Genomic DNA, 11,856 nt, shown 5'->3' with positions numbered 1-11,856 from the left:
GATTGAGTGAATGTAGATTTATGTTCAATGGACAGGATCTGGCAATTCATGTGATATATTACATCTGTGGTCCTAATGCCTATTACTGTCTTCCAAGAGGATGGTGTGGGACATGTTATTTGGGAATAGTTTTCCAAAAGATTTTTCAAATGGATGACTCGGAAAAGTTTCCAAAAGTGACTGAATTACATCATATGAGACAGACGAGAGAATCTTCTTCTGGTATAGTGGGAGATATATTTGGAGGAATGATTCCTTCAGTGGGAGTTGTTCTGAATTTGATAATGATTTGAAGGCTGTCTACTATTATGGATAAAATGCTGACAACATTTTCAGGAGCCATACTCCTGATAGATACTGAATTAGCTGCTGAAAGAGCTATGACTCTTCAGAATCACCTTGCATTAGACATTCTTTTACCAAAAGATGGCGGAGTTTGTAGGATGCTTAATTCTAGGCATTGTTGTTCATTTATTCCTGATAATAGTAAAGAAATTAGAAGGCAAAGGTTTTGCATCAGTGGGAAATTGTCTCAGCAACATTGGGAAATGGATCTTATTGAAAATTATACAGAGGATATCAATTATCATGGTTTGCCTATCTGGAATGTGAGGCTTGTGTAAATTTGTGTAAAAGAATACAATTGAAGACATCATAGAATGATCAGAGGAGGGAAGAAAAGAAAAGGGAAAAAATGTTTAGGGAAAATTTGAAAAGGGAACACAATTATGAAGGGACAAAATGACAGATTTTTAGCTGATGCAAAAATCTGTGAGTGGTAGTTTAGTGTGATGACACATTTAGTCATCAGAGGAGGGATTGCTGAAGCAGGTGTTTTAATAAAAATTATTAATGAGTACTCATGTATTCTGAGTAATGGATTTGTGTGGAAAATGTAATAACATAGAGAAATATAATGCACACATTTGAAAATGTGTCCACGTGGGTGGCGGCCAATGTTCACAAAGTATACTTTTTAATGGCTTATTAAAACTAAACTTGGAGCTTTTGTTTGGTTAAGGAGTAGTACATCATATTGAGAGTTATGCATTATGTATTAGCTTTATTAATTGTAGGCCTTAATTTAGTGGAGGTCTTGGCCTAGTTGCACAGCCTCATGTCAAGCTGTAGTTCTAAACCAATTAATAAAATGTAATGTGTGTAAGACTGACTTTCTCAGGAGGACAACAATGGAGACACTGACTGGAGTATAAGATGCAACAATATTGTTAGGGAAATTAATGTTCTAACTTTTACTAAAAGTGTACTTATTCGTGACTGAAAGGTCATGGTGTGTGACAATTACTGCCTCTATTGATTATCATTGAGCATTGATGTTGTTGATTAATTAATAATTATTGATCTGCATGTACTGGACTTATGGTGGGAACATACTAATTGCGAGTCAAAAGGTTCTTCAACCTATTTGCTTCCCCTTGTAAGTTTACTTATTAAGGTCTGACACGCTAATAGGCCTTCCACTACTTGAGAAATACTAAAATTATTCATAAAATCCACAAAGGTAGCACCATCATTTTCTTCCTTATCTTCTAAATGGGAGTTACCTAAGAGAGTGTAATGTGAGCTCAAAGCTTCAAAAATATCATTCCATGCCTCCATAAAGTTGGTTCGGGAACCCAGAGGGTGATACACCAAAGGACCAGTAAGAACGGGTAGCTGTCTGCCTCTAAAAAAGAATTGCCCTATCTCGCAAATCTTTTAAAGCATCACTGAACTCATCTGATAACTTTTGAAGCCTGCGTCCTGCAAAAAGACATCCTGTTTAATATATGTGTCAGCTTGATGAGTAGAGAGGCCTCTATACAAAAGTTTCAAACAGTTGGAGACAGACACATATGGAAAACAAGCACAGAAATGTCCAGTTTTCTTGAGTTGATTGCCCAGTTTTCTTGAGTAGATTCAGACATTATATGCAAGGAAACCTTAACAAGACCAGTATAGTCAAAACAATCCAAAAGGCCAACAGCTTTACTACTTTTGTGTAAGACTATGCAGTTATTTCTTGTGGTGGAAACCGAAAGGCCGGGCTCCCATAGCAGTACCCTCCTTCAGGGTTACTTACCACTAGCTCTTCTGGGACAAGATATTGTGGGAATTGCAATGAACAATTCTCCTTGTTTTTTTGCCTTCTTCAGGTACTGTTTTATCTGGCAGTATGACTCTGGGTCCTGTGACACTAACATTAAGCACCTCACCAAATGTGGCATCCGCCTCTGAAGCAATAGATGCAATTGAGTATTCGAAATTGGTTTGTTTAACTTTCCAATAAAGGAAAGGTAATCTGGTGCAGGAAATGCACTAATGCAAAGAAGTTAAATGCCAGGTGGACCGCAATTTATATGTGCACCACTCACATATATGACATCGAAAAACATTTCTCCAGATTCACAATCGTGGCCTGCCTGGCTACAGCTTACTGATATCACAGTAACACCTCAATGAGAAGTGGTCATCCGTGTAGAAAAAAATTATAATAGATAAATTATCCTTGAGTATAACATGTATCCCACGGGGTTAAGTGCTTAATAGAGAAGTGGGGGTTTGTAAACATTAGGAATATTATGTCCCTACTATCTCTATGTTCAAAACACAGCTGTCAGTGTGCATCAATGTACATTTTTCCTTTGGTGAAAGCTGGCTGTGATTTTATGGTATGTGTATTTGGCAGGTGCACTAACACCTACAAGGACATCCTTGAGTTGAGCAGGTGTGTGTGTCTAGTCCTTTCTATTGTAAATTAGTTAATTCATAAGCCAGGTCTCAAACATAAAACGTCTTATTTTAATATCATTTGCTATGACACACATAAGGAAACATTTCAAAGCTCCTTTTTATTGTTTAGCATGCAGTTGGTCAAATGAAGGAAGATCTGAGAAAGTACATTCTAAAAATCATACTACGAGCTGCCTTAAAGCCTGACAATGGTGAAACAATGCTGCTGGCTTCCCACTGCCAGTTAGCATGAGATGTGGATAGGTGTTCTAGCAAGAAACAGACCAATGTAGAAAAATAAGAAGACTAGAGTGGAAGACTCACTGCCCACTTACCCAGAGATACCATTTCATACGGGACAGGAACACCTTGTATCAAGTCTAAGACAGAGTTCGGACTTTTGGAATTAAAGTGCTATAATGAGGTTAATGTGACAGAAGCCTTTCATCTGAAGAGTACACTTGTAATTCATTTCTACCCTGAACTAGAAGACAAACTTCATCTTTAGGAAGAGGGAGTGGTTCTTCACTGTCATTTGGATGTATCTGAGAGGTGTCTTGATGCTTGTGAGATGGGAGACTGGCTTCTGTCATTTTAATAGAGGCCCCTGGGAAGGTTAAAAGTCAAGTCCGAAAGCAAGTGCTGAAAAATGGGGGCACTGGTTTTAGTAAGTTATTTTTCCTAGTGAAGTCACTAATCAGTGGCTAGTGCTCTGGATATAATGATACCCCACTACCAGCACCTCAGAACTGTTGGAAGAAAAAAAGATTCTTGTCTCACCTGCCTGTGAAAAACCGTGATGAATCTGCGACTTGTGATGCGGATTTTAAAGAACTCGCCCATTTGAAGTTATTGCAGTCGAGTTCTGACATCACAATGTCTGCTGCCAGAGCCAACAGTAGAGCTGAAAGGCAGGTCAGGTCATGGAGCATAATTGAAGCAGTTGTTTAAAACAATTGAAAAGGAACATTGCATTTCTTTCTTCTGCTCCATTTTGTCAACTTACAATGACAAGCATTGAGAATATGTTCATTTTTGCACTCCTTAGAAACTTTGTGTATGTTTGTATACATTCTGACCAACTGCAGCTTTTTATTTAAATGACATATTGAACTGCATCTAATATCTGTTTGTGACATATATCTATCAAGATTTTGATGCGTTTAATTTTGCTCTAGAGGTTTGATTTTTATTCTTCTTGTTTACAAACATGGTCGCTCTGTCATATAAAAGAGCTACGCACCAAGGTTTTAAGTGGTTTGTGGGAAAGGTGATGTGTAATCATGTAATATATGGGATAAAGTACCCGCTGGCGTACATGATAAGGCTCTTGCAAGCCACCTCGGACTTCCATAACCTTACAAAGGAACTCGGCCTTTGGCCTTGTTCCTCTGTATAGTTATGGAACACCTCGGTAATTTGCAATAACTTTAAAATGTATGGCAGAGGTACTTTGGGCCAGATGTAGCAAAAAGCCAATTTGTGAGTTGCAAATTGCGAGTCCCTGCGACTCGCAATTTGCAACTCGCAAATTGGTATGCAGATTGGTGTCTCAGACACCGTCTGCGAGTCGCTATGGGGTCGCAATGACCCACCTCATTAATATAAATGAGGTGGGTCGCAAATTGCGGCCCTATAGCGAGTCTAGGCACTCGCAAACATGGAGGCCTGCTGTAGTCAGCAGACCTCCATGTTCGTGACTGCTTTTAAATAAAGCAGTTTTTTTTTTTAAGTGTAGCCCGTTTTCCTTAAAGGAAAACGAGCTGCACTTAAAAAAAAAAACGAAACCTTTAGTTTCGGTATTTTTTTCAGGGCACTACCCTGCCACTACCTGCCCTGAAAAAATAGTTTTGGGTCCATTCACAAAGTGGAAGGGGTCCCATGGGGACCCCTTCCAATTTGCGAGTGGGTTACCATCCACTTGAAGTGGATGGTAACTGCGACACCATTTGCAACCGCATATGCGGTCGCAAATGGTATTGCATACCACTATGAATCGCAAATAGGAAGGGAACACCCCTTCCTATTTGCGATTCTGAAATGCATTTTGAGAGTCGGTCCCGACTCGCAAAATGCATTTCTGCATAGCAAAATGCGATTTGCGACTCGCGTGCATCAATTTTTGCCGTTTGCGACTCGCAAATCCTTTCCTACATCTGGCCCATAATCCCTTATATCTATGACACTTTATTAGCATTACAGTGCCATGTTAGTGACCATGAACCTTCAAGTTCAGGCAGCCTTACTCTTGCTGGGTCACCCAGCAAGATAAATAATCATAGGTGCATGGAGGGCAAGCCCAATCAAAACTTGTACTCTTAGCTACCACCATGTGGGCGGAGTCAAAGCCCCTCTCTTGATGGTGCTTCTCAAATCTCTTTTTATAGGTTTATCCCATAATATGTACGAGCTAGTGGTCAAAGTACAATACAGTGAGTTGTGTTTGCAGTAGGGGAAAGGTTGTCACACTGTACAACTGCTCCTGTCTAGCTTTATTTACAGATTACCTCTTGATTGTGCTGCTCATCATTTAAAAATAAATATGTGGTATTAGGACAACTTCACATAAACATGTCTGACAAGAACATTTTTGTGAATTTCCTAAATTTTGGAGTGGAAACTTAGGCTTGGTTCTAACTTTAATATATCTATCTTTTCACAGTAGAAGTCAACATTGTAAATTATAATTTTGGAAAATAATAAAAGGGGCTGCATTTGCCAGATGTTATGAAATATTAAGTTGAAAAATATTGTTTAGTGCATCATTACGAGGTGCATGGCACAATATGAGATGTGCCATGTAATAAACATGCAGACTGAAAAGCTTTGCATCTTCCTCGAGCTACAGTGACCACTGAGACTAGAGAACAAAACATTTTTGTTGACATTAAAACTTGTCTTTTATGGTAATGAAAGCAGTGCTTGGTGCAAAAAACGTTTCCTTCCATATCATGAACATAGGATTGTGTGAATAGTTATTTTGCTTATTTAGGCAGATGAACGTTTTGTGAGGTATGATGAAAAAGCAACAATGCAACAGCACCACAACAAAACAGCACAACACAATAACAAAACATAGTAACACAAGACAACACAACAACAAAGCAAATGAACTGCACATGCACAACAAATCGATGCAATAATAAAAACGGAACCTGCACACACATGCACACTGCAAATCAATATGCCACAGCTACACACTATAGCAACACACCTGCACTACCCATTCACAACACAAGAATACAAACACAAAATATTGACACACCAACATCACATGCACTGCCGCTCAGACCAATCCTGACGCTGCTTACATGCTACGTTTAGCATGTAAGCAGTGCCAGGATTGCTGGGGAGCCTGTTCTGGCATCCCAGTGAATGCTGGGACACCACATGGATGGAAGAGGCGGCAGGAGACGGAGGTGAGCTAAGTTTGAAAAAAAGTGTATTTTCCCCCCTCCGTCTCCGTCTCCTTCCCTCCTCTGGCACCCCCAAACCCTGCCAGGCCCTCCCCTTGAGATTTGTGGCAGTCAACGCTAACCACATGCCAGCACAACATAGTAAACAACCCAAGACATACAAACACAATATTATTCCATATATGATGCATCAAAACACAGCAGCATACCAACATAACACAAGAGCATAACACAATAATACACCAAAACAAAGCAAAAGTGCAACATTACACAATATTACAATAAAACTGTGCTGTATTTTGTGTTGTGTGTGGTATGTTTGTGTTGAGCTAATTCTTTGGTGCTGTGATGTCTTGTTGCTTTGTGCTGTTATTGTTTTGGGGCTGAAATTGTGTTGTGATTTGTTGAAATGGTTTTTGCGATGGTTTTGGTGTACCAAGTTGGTTATTTGCCTGTTGTGTTGCTTTTGTGTTTCATTATTGGGTTGTGTTGGTGTAATATTTCCTTGTCTCATTGTGAATCACTGTGGTTGTGTTAGCAGTGTTGTGTGTTTAAGTTGGCCACATTTGATTGTGGTTGTTTCCTCATGTTCTGTCAAGTCGTTTTGATGCTACGTTGTTTTGGCCCATTGTGTTCTAGTTGTATTCACTTGTGTTACACTGTTCCTTTGAAGACTTACAAAATGCTGCTCAGTTTCCTATGATACACATATCCCTTCATAGTTCAAGTGCAAAGTAGCAATTTACCAATTTACCACTGTCAAATGTGTTAATATAAGACCACTTCATCTCTTCAAATATTTAGGACAACATTCAGCCCATAACCATAGCACAGACAACCTCTTTAATTAGCACACCATTTTTTACAAAGAAACAGATTGCAAAGAAAAGTAAAAAGTCATTTTTTTATTTAATAAGAAAGTGTCTAATCAGGCTAAAACGCTGGGTCATCAATATGAGGTAAATACATCCATGTGTCATCTGCAAAATAAAAATAAAATTCTGATTTAGATGAGGAAAAACAACACTTAGTGTTCTTGTCCACAGAGTAAGATGATACATTCATGTATGAGTTGTCAATATGGTACATTTGAGACACCAAAAAAAGATTGGGAAGAGAGCTTGTTCACATTCCCCTAGGAATACACATACAGTATAAAAAAGCGAGCATGGTACCATATCCATGAACTTGTCTGTTTACTATGCTCCTTTTCGCACAACAAAAAAACCTTCATTATTATTTACAAGACTCCTCACCCACCAACCTGGTTGGTGGCATGCTTCATCATAGGGGTCTTACCTGAGATACCTAGTGCATCAAGGGGGTTCTCTGATGCCTTATTACAGAGGAGCTGTTTTTTTTGGAGGGGGGGGGGGGAATTTTCTAAATAGAAAAAGAGGGTGAGTCAAAATTATCTTCTGGTTACCAACCAATATGGTACATTTTAATAATGTTACCCTTAGACAAGGTTAAAAACAGTGATGAACGTGTTATGAGAACCAATGCACTCTAACGTCCTTAAAGTAGGCCGACATGTTTCAGCCATAAAATCCAAGTCACCCCAAATGGGTCAGTATGGCTTTCTTCAGGACCAAATGGGCATGCACCCTAAGGCATGTGGGAAATTTGCACTGTGTCACACCATTTGAGTATCTGTGAAAAATATGGAAAAGGGAAAAAGGCATAATTTCCTATTATGGTAGATATATTAACCAAAAGAGCACTACTATGTGTCATACATGCCAAATGCTGTGGAATTCCAGTATTCTGTAACCGCATCCCAGAACATGTTTATGTGTGCTCTAAGATGACAGATCATCTTTTATCTGCTCTGCAACAATCCATCCTAATGTCCAATTGAAACCATAATGTGGCAGCTACACTGTGCATCGTGTTTCTGCATGCACTATATTCTTAATGCAGCGAGCCACCTGTAAGTGGCAATCATGTTATGTGGTAAGTTTTGTCATCATGAGATTAAAACAAGCTAAGCACACGCGTCAATAGATGTGTGGTGAGATAAATGCCATGCAATATGTCTAAAATATTACACACTTATCATTCAGTAGTAAATCACCACATGGAGCCTCGGGTGGGGGGTGGAGGGGTCGCTACTAATGACATGAAATAGGTTGTCATAGAACAACTAGAGGGCAACAGCAGCATTGTGGAAAGACTGCTGTTTGAGAAAGAGCATCATTGGATATACAGACCTTTCACATATAGAACAGGTCTTAATGATAATATCCAGTGGAAGAGCTTACAATAATGAGCTTTGCCGATTACCCAGTGGAGGATGTTAATGAACTCCTCTCAGGTCCACCGTTACTGAAAGACTTAAATGTGGCACAGGTTATGATGCAGAGCAATGACTGGAACTCACTAACAGAACAGAAAATGAATAGAATAAGGACTACCCTACATGGAGTAATAATGACAGAATATTTAAGGTCAATCTCTGCCCCACATGGACTATTAGTGCCTAATGCACCTAGGAACTTCTTGAAAGATACCTCTTTTAGGAAGGACTGGGCCCAAATAGCATGACATTGTATAAGAGACTAGTTGGTTCTCAATATAAAAACAGCAAGATGCCTCTCAGAGGCAATGCTAATAGAGATAAAAATTACAGATAACCACTTCAAGACCGCCTTCGCTTCATAGAAGAAGAGATTTGATTAAATAAATATAGAAGTGTCTGAATGTGGAGATCATTTTACTCAGTCCAAAATCATTTCATTCAGACCAAGATCCATAACTTTCAGAAGGACCTAAAAAGCTTTTCTTTACTAAAAGTGTATCCCTATTCAGCACCTGATTACACCAACACTGAAAAAATAAGTGAGACCGCAGACACAAACTCATCAGATGGTAGTTCTTCAAATACAGACAGTTGATCAAGCGGGGAAGGGAACAGAGGAAGATCAAGGGGAAGAAATAGACATAGGCCTTGGGTACAACCATGGGAAGGCATCACCACCTTTAGTAATCCACTGGGGTTTCCCAGTACTATCCTCCATCCCCACCATACCAATCGATTGGGACCTTCAAGGTCCACCACCACAGTTTCTAGCGAACCATAGGTTCCCTTTTTAATCAAGGGGAGGCAGAGGGAGAGGAAGAATAATAAAAAAGAGAATCAAGTACATTGGGAGGATCAGACAACTGGAGTACACACCAGGGAAAGGTCCAATCCTGGGGACAAGCTGGGGTCAGACATTGTAACCAACCTGTCGGCTATAACACTGACAGATACACATCTTAGAGTCCTTAATAAAAAGGCTAAGGTTTGTTCCTACAGCACAGTTGGACAAATTCTGACTACATCGTGAGTTGGCTGAGTTCTTTAGGAAGCTAAAGCTTAAAGCATTTTTTTGAAACAAATGAGGTCCCCTGATACCATAGACATGGAAAACACAGGCCTGCAAGCAAAATCAACCTTCTGTCCCTACACACGTACAATACATATCGTAGTTTAACATTTGAGATTACATTGTTCAATGGGTTAGAGGCAATACATGAAAAAGACACAGAGCGTTTTCATAATATGAGCAAAGATGAGACCTTAGCACTAAAGGAGATAAGAATGGAGAAAAGGATTATCTTAAAACCGACATATAAGGGAGGAGGTGTTGCAGTTCAGATAAAATAGAATTATGACACTGAATGCTGGCACCTTCTTGGAGATGGAAAAAACTACAAAAGTCTCCCGTCAGATCCCACACAACAGCTACAGATGGAAATAAAGAATCTTGTTAAGACAGCAGAGACTAACAATTATATCTCTAAAAAAGAAGCATTTCCACAATGATCAACCCGAAAATATTTCATTTGTTTATGCTCTCAAAAATTCACAAAAACAGAATGCCCACTCCAGGGCACCCAATAGTGTCTGCAATAGTTTTTTTTATTGGAACCGTTATCCGGTTTTTGTGACTGTTACCTAAGGCCACTGGTACAAAACACCTCAACATACCTGAAGGACATGAAAGACCTACTATGTCTACCAAAGGATATCGCACATGATTCAGAAAAACACACACTTCTAAGTCTTGATGTGGAGAGCCTTTATACTAGCCTCCCACATGAGGACACTCTATTTATCATCCAAGGAGAATGGCATTACCAAATCTCTAAACATTTCATTGTTGAATGTGCACATCTGGCACTCACAAAAAACTATTTTGAAAATGAGAGCACATTATATCTACAGACATTTGGGACTTCGATGGGGAGCACATTTGCTCCCAGTGTGGCAGGACTGTATGTGTACAACTTTGAAGCTAAACATATTCTCCACATTAACAATTGGTACAGACAGAATATTGTAGTGTGGAAATGGTACATAGATGATATCCTTATCCTCATGTAGGGAGATTACAACTCTATTCCCCTATTCCCCCATTCTTAGCATGGATAGACACTTGTGATCACAATCTGAAGTTTACTCACACATTGAGTAAGGAGTCAATTACATTCCTAGATGGAACAATCTTTGCAGACGAAGGCAGGTTGATACAAAATCCTATCATAAGCCTACAGATAAAAATACATCACTGAGATTTGAGAGTTTCCATCCCTGACCTCTGAGGGAAAATTTACCCTAGAGCAATTCCTTAAGTTATGGAGGAATTGTAACAAACTATCTGACCTTAATCATCAGGCGAAAGCTCTGACAGACAAACTGCAGGATCGCAAATACCCCGAATGTGTTATAAAAATTGCATGCAAACGGGCAAGGAATCAAAATAGAGAAGCCCTTTTGGAAAGCAATGATCATGAGCAAACCACCTACAACACTATCTGCAACCAAGTGAAAAGTTTATTAACAAACATTGGGGCATATTGAGGAAGGGTAAACTCAAATGGGAAAAGCCCCTCTTTTATTTGAAATATGCAAGAAGCCTTAAGGATAGTCTGGTATCAACCTGCCGAAAACAGACCACAGAAATAGGAACCACTGTTAGGGAAATGGGGATTACCTAATATTACAGGACACTATACGAGTGGAAACTGTAGCATTTGCCACTTTACAACCACTACAAAAACACTTAGGGCCATATTTATACTTTTTGACGCACAACTGCGCCAACGCAGTTGTGCGTCAAAAATTTTAACGCCGGCTAACACCATTCCAAAACGCCATGCGGGCACCTTATTTATTGAATGACGTTAGCCGGCGCAGCTGACTGGTGTGCGTAAAAAAAAATGACTCACACCAGGCAGCGCCGGCGTAGGGGAAAATGGAGCTTGGGCGTCAAAAAATGGGGCAAGTCAGGTCTGAGACAAAATTTTGGCCTCAACCCGATTTGCGCCATTTCTTTTGACGCCCAACCCACATTGAAATGACTCCTGTCTTAGCAAAGACAGGAGTCATGCCCCCTTGCCCAATGGCCATGCCCAGGGGACTTATGTCATGGTCATTGGGCATAGTGGCATAGTGGCATGTAGGGGGGCACAAATCAGGCCCCCTATGCCACAAAAAAAATACGAAAAATATACTTACCTGAACTTAACTTAAGTTCCCTGGGATGGGTCCCTCCATCCTTGGGTGTCCTCCTGGGGTGGGCAAGGGTGGCAGGGGGTGTCCCTGGGGGCATGGGAGGGCACCTCTGGGATCCTTCCGAGCCCACAGGTCCCTTAACGCCTGCCCTGACCAGGAGTCATTTCAATGTGGGTTGGGCGTAAAAAAAATGGCGCAAATCGG

The 11,856-nt window shown here is 40.0% G+C and overlaps 1 protein-coding gene across 1 annotated transcript in view; it reads right to left on the bottom strand.

Annotated features, from left to right (window-relative positions):
• Positions 1–6,973: 6,973 nt before the first annotated feature.
• Positions 6,974–11,856, bottom strand: part of LOC138297008 (calpain-13-like) — a 511,734-nt gene continuing 506,851 nt past the window's right edge. The window contains exon 27 of the mRNA XM_069236526.1: positions 6,974–7,129. The gene's annotated coding sequence lies outside the window, so the exon portion shown is untranslated. The remainder of the gene's footprint in view (positions 7,130–11,856) is intronic.

Source organism: Pleurodeles waltl, chromosome 5, assembly GCF_031143425.1.
Source record: "Pleurodeles waltl isolate 20211129_DDA chromosome 5, aPleWal1.hap1.20221129, whole genome shotgun sequence".
In the NCBI taxonomy this organism is placed as follows: domain Eukaryota; kingdom Metazoa; phylum Chordata; class Amphibia; order Caudata; family Salamandridae; genus Pleurodeles; species Pleurodeles waltl.
This window is presented reverse-complemented; position numbering and strand designations above follow the sequence as displayed.